The sequence below is a fragment of the Cupressus sempervirens genome, chromosome 2, assembly GCF_028749045.1.
Source record: "Cupressus sempervirens isolate cs-2001-9-10 chromosome 2, ASM2874904v1, whole genome shotgun sequence".
Taxonomy (NCBI): domain Eukaryota; kingdom Viridiplantae; phylum Streptophyta; class Pinopsida; order Cupressales; family Cupressaceae; genus Cupressus; species Cupressus sempervirens.
In genome coordinates this window covers 311,672,090-311,678,197 of record NC_143119.1, presented here as the reverse complement: position 1 = coordinate 311,678,197, position 6,108 = coordinate 311,672,090, and positions in this window count along the sequence as shown.

Below are 6,108 nucleotides of genomic sequence, written 5' to 3'. Positions count from 1 at the left end.
TCAAAAAGATTAGATCTATATAATTTGCATCATTGTGTAATTAGATTTAGGTATCTACATTTTGCCTATTTTTGACATAATGTTTGGAAAATACTATATCAAACAAGTTTGAAGTCAAATGACACAAATGAGATTTTTAAAGCAATGAAGTTGCCCCAATCTTGGGTAGAAAGAGGAAAGAATAGTATGTGACGCTCCCTCAAAAAGGCATGGTGAAGGGTGCTCCCCTTAATACCACAACAAATAAGATAGACCTAATAACACAAATTGAGAGAGCAAAATATGAGCACCCACATGGACAATATACAAACCCACATGGACACCTTCCTTATACTAGTTTGCAACATAGAGCTGTGACTATCACCCAAAACTGCTCTAGACAACCCACGAGCCTTCCTTATATAGACACTTTTACCACCCGAGAGGGTTCTGGACACTAAGCCCTAACCCTTGAGGTTGACCAACCTCATATTATATCATTTCACTACACTTTATCACACAAGACCTTATCAAGACAACTGACAAATTATATTTTTGGATGGGTCCACTTCTAAAGACCATAAAAAACAAATCGTTAACCCGATGAGATATTATAACCCAATTCCAGACTCCTCAGCTAGCGATCTATACCAATTGATTGTGCAAGTGTCCTTCAACTAAGGGTTTGCCTCATTTTGGAGCCATTTAGGCCTTCATCATTGGACCTAAAGTTTGGATAGCCAAAATTCATAGTGAAAATACATATGAAATAAAAATGAGACTCATCCAACATGCTAATATGTCAAAGATGAACAACCACATGTGAGATTAGAACAATATGAGCACATAACATCAACTTACTAAAATTAGCAATCTCCCTCAAGTAGAAACTTTGCACAAGAATAACCCTTATTGAAAAACACAAAATTAGAATATTGGAAATATAAATATTTTTGGGTGATGCAAGATTGTCCTTACACCCAGGATGCTACTGCATCAGACAACCAGGGTAATTTGAGAAGTGATCCTGTCACGTCTTAGGTAGTCAGAGGAAAACCAAGACTATTAACCTCATCTCATGGTAGTTGATGAGTGTGCATTTGTGTGTCTTTTCATATATTTCTTATGCATATTTTCACCCAACTCTGTGTCGTCCCACTCCCATTTGTGCCACTAATTAGTAGAGATTTAAAGTATATTGATAAAATGTAAGATAGGAAGTAAGTACTGAAAAATCCATCAATGTGTAGAATTTGATAATAATTTGGTTACATTTGACACTACAGGAGCTAAGCATGGATGTCTGAGCAGTTATAGGAGCTTTGGAGTGAATGGATCAATTGCACAACATATCACAGCTCTATTTTTGTTATCCTAGTTTAGGCACATGTTTTGTAATATAATCTTAGGCCCAAAGTAGTTTCTAGTCAAAATATTGGTATTAAAAATGTTTCTCCACTTCAAGGAAATCTACTCTCAAATCTAAGGTTATCATCAAGCAAGTGTAATCAACTCATTAAAAAAACATAGAGGGTTGAAGATTAACACTATAAGATCCATACACATTGAGCTTGTTAGAATTAGTAATCTTTCCTTGGTTGTATTTATTTATTAAATGGGATAAACCAAGGTATCCCTTATGTTATTTGTCCTATTGTCCATGTGTGAGGAAAACTCTTTTTTGTAATTCCTTGTATAAGGAAAATAGTCATTCCTCCTTAAGAGGATCATGACACTTGTTATGCACACACTTATGAATGTGGCAGGCATTCACATGGGAGTTACTAAATAACTCCCCTTCTCATCTCTTTATAAGAGATGCTTCTCTCTCATTCTCAACAGCATACACTCACTATGTAGTACTTGTAACGAGCTTATGGCTCCATTTCTCACCCTCTCATTCTTTAGGCATTTGCCTCATTCATATAATTCACAAGGGGTTTTCTTTGCTTTCCCCTTTCAAAATCTTTGTCTGCTCTCTTGTGTTGATCTTGAAAAGTTCATGTATAGTATGGTAACTATTTTCATTACAAACTCTCTTGGATTAATTTATGGTTCTTCATTTTAGTTCATTTCAATTTCATTATTTCTAACATGGTATCAGAGCTTGCTAATCCTTGTTTGAGTTTGTTTTTTGAAGGTTGTCATATTTTGGAGACATTGTTGTTAAAAGAAGAAAATAAGCTTTAGTTTCAAGTCTAATCTTTGTCAACTGCAGATTTTTTTGTTATATCTTGTATTTTTATTATTCTAACCTTCTTTGGAAGACTTTCCACCAAAAGGTCTTTTTATTGCAAAAAGATTCTATTTTTTTCTCTTGTTTTGGAAGCTTTCCACCAAAACAAGAGAAAGTTAGCTCTCTTCTTAACATTTTCTTTGCAGGTTGAAAATCTATTTTTTAAATTTCTTATATCCATTTATTCATTTGCATTTTTCATTATAGATATATCACTAATCCATTGCAAATTTCTTTGCAAAAGTACACAATCTCTACTTGTTTTTAACAAAGATTTCATTGCAAGAATTAAGCACAAATAGATTTAAAGAATTTTAATTCCTTTTTTCAAAGAAAAAAACAAAACTTTTATCTATTCTATTACTCTGAAATCACAAAATCTACCCCTGTTTTAAATTTCATTCCTTCAACTTGTTTTCACTTTATAAATCTTCTTTGATAAGTTTTTTTCCACAATCCACTACAACTTCCTCCATTTTTTTTTCTCTGTTATCCCCTCTACTCCATTAGTTTGTGTTGTTCCTTTGAATTATTGGCCATTTTGGCCATTTTAACCTTCCTGCAACCTACATCATTTTATTTATATTTTTTAAAATTTGTCAAACTTTATCTCATTTTTTGTTATCAGTGAATCTAAGCAATTAGCCACCTGAACGAATTGAATTTGTACCTTGGCATATTTTGATCTATCAAAACCCAACTATTTTTGTTTCAATTTAATAATCTATTAAATTTACCCATTCTCCTTGGTTGAAGAAGATATTCCTACTGAGTCGGCATGCATTGGTTGTATAGGAAGAATAATGCACTCTTCACTATTTTTGATATCTCTTCATTGTAACACTTTTGTTCACCAACTTCTCCACTTTACTTCTACACCACTTTGAAACAAAAAAGAATGGGGAAACTCATGCTGCAGAAGTCTAGCCACCATGGAAGATGAATTATAAAACTCACACCACATAGTGGACATGTCATGTTTTAAACCTGTTACATATTGTGCCCCTCGCCAAATATTTGAATTTTAAATACTTGCTCGCCCAACAGTCACTTCCCAATTCAATGCTATTTTAAACATCCCACGAATATCGAAAAAATTAAATGATCAAACATTATGATTTATTTCTGCGAGCCCACAAGTCCCCATCGTTGGATCGAGAATAATCAACAGATGGCGTTATCTTGCTATGGGAAGTTGCACGTTGTTTTGCCATAGCGACATAGCGCCTCAGTGACACATGTCCAAGTGGGTCTAGTTAAGGTATTGACGGTTAGCGACCGACAGTTAATTTGATCGTCGCGGTTTGCATTTTTTTAAAAAGGATGGCGCAGTTAGTAATGAAAAGAGATGGTCAACCATGTAAGACTCCTGAGAGGTGGCAAGATAAAAGGAGGTTATTGGCCCATGTAGCCTATTTTGGATGCAGAGTTTAGTTGACTTGCTAACCTTACTGATTCAGGTGCTCAGGAATGAAAAGAGTCAAGATTTTTTATGCGATTTGATCTTCGTGATCAATGCCACCCACTCTAGAATGAATGTTGAATGCAAAAAGCACTCCACCACCCCTAGTTGATCCATCTACCTGATCAGGACAATCAATGGCGCCATTTTCATCCTCTCAAGGCATTATTTGACATAGAGGATCAGATATCATTGCATCTGGATCCGTATCTAGATCAAATTTTTCTCCATGATTGTTCTCTGCAAGACTTAATGGCAGGTTGTTACAAAGTAATTATAGTTGGACATCCCAGTTATGCCTAAGCTATAAAGGCAAAATTTTATGAATTTCGTAGGGTTGACCTTTCTCTATTTTCTCTATAACTGGTTTGCAAATTCTCAGTGTAAATTCCCCTGTGCCTCTGAACTACATGATTTTTTGTCTTATCTCCTTTAGCCATTGGTATGAAAGTGCAAGAATTCTTTGCCTCTTACCAGTGTTTTGTAGATATCTATGATCTGCATGACTGTATCCCCTTGGCCTATGAATGATAATATAAGTGAATCTCTCTTTCCTTGTGTCATTCATCTTGGTCTTCTGATTTGCATGTGATTATTAGATTAAAGCAAGTCTAAATGTATATATCCTTAGTTTCATTTTGGTCCAATAGTGCATATATGGGCAGAGATTGGTCTAAACACTCTATTTTGGTGCATCACCTCTTTAGATTAGATTAGGTAGATTTTCTTTCATGGTCTCCTTCTCCCTTTTCCTCTCCAAGAGTAGTTAGGTGCACCCTGATAGTAAGAGGAAGTCGGCCTTCTCCAAAGACTCAACCTCACAGTTCAAGTCCCACAACTTGGAGGTTGTTTCCATGTTTCACTAGGTTTTCCTCATGCATAGACTTTGGACAAGGGTGCAAACCTAAGTGACAACAGTTTCTGGCACGCCCGGCGGGACCCACCTTTTTAGAAAATTTCAAGTCTACTGGTGTCAAAAGGGTAGATTTTAAGATCAATACCGAGGAGATAGTATTGGCTTTGATGTTTAAGCCTTCAGGAGGCTCATTCTTCAAAGTACTTGATGATTCTGAGCTTCAAACACATATATGGTTACAGACCAAACTTGCAGTGATTCATGCCCAGAGCTGAAACAAGGGCATCTTCTAGAGGTAAATTGCAATATCAAGAGCTTTCATTTTCAAACCCTAGAATAAGGAAGACTAGAATATCTTTATCACCGGTTAGGAGTGCAATAGTAACAGATACACCTACAAGATCTATCTCTACTCCTCCTGTTGTTAGATCTTAGCCTAGACTGCCATCAATACATATCAATAGATCACTTGTCTATATGGTGTTGCCTAGAGCTCATTCTTTTGCCACCTTTAATGGGGGGAGCCCTCTCTTATTAGCCTAAAGAAATGACATACCAGTAGCTACACTCAAAAGTATACCAGAGTTTACTGGTGAAATTTCTATCTCTCCCTCATAACACATTCAAGAGGTTGCAAATGTCTGCAATATCCATGGTATCACAGAGGATGATGTTGCAGTTAGGCTCCTAGCCTCATCCTTGAAAGGAAAAGCACTACAATGGTATAGAGGTTTAGCTCATGGTTCTATAACAGATTGGGATGGATTAGGAGCAGGATTGTGCAAACATTTTGAGGATAAAAGTGACTATTTGTCACTTTTAGAGCAGTTGACTACTATAAAAAGAACCCCCCATGAGTGTATGACTAATTTTAATTATAGATTTCAAAAGACATGGGATAGAATACCTACTTCAGTGAAGCCTACCCCTGGTAATGCATTCTTGCATTACGTTAGAGCTTTTAATAGTGATATTGCCATTACAATCCAAATTATGGGAGGAGATACCTTGCCTAATGCCTATGACATAGCAATAAGGGCAGAACATATATTGATACAAGGAGGTAAGTTAGCTCCAAGGCCTCCTATGCCTTTCTTCCCTGATGTTCCAAATCATCAACCAACAATGGCTCCTCTTCCCACAACTTCTACATCACAATCCCTTGTCCTAGTCCCTCAAGCTTCCACATCTTCAAATGGGATAGATGAAATCAAAGAGATGATGCAATCTCTGATGCAGAACATGGATAAAAGAGAAAAGAACCTAGAGAAAAGATTGCAAGATTATGGAAAGAAGCTGGAGGATAACTCCTCTACGATGCAGAAAGTAAGCAACAAGGTGGTGACTTTAGAAAGACATCAAGCTCAAGGTAGTAAGCCTCATGAATTGAAATATCAAACTCCAAGCAGTGGTAAGCCTCCAAATCCTAATCATTGGAACAATTCTTTTGATCAAAGTAGGCAGGGTGGCCATGCTTCAACCTCAAATGTAGACCAAAGTAGGGCCATAGTCCCTCAAAACAATATGGCTCAAAATCAAGATTTTTGTCCCTCCTATAACTTCTCCTATGCCTAT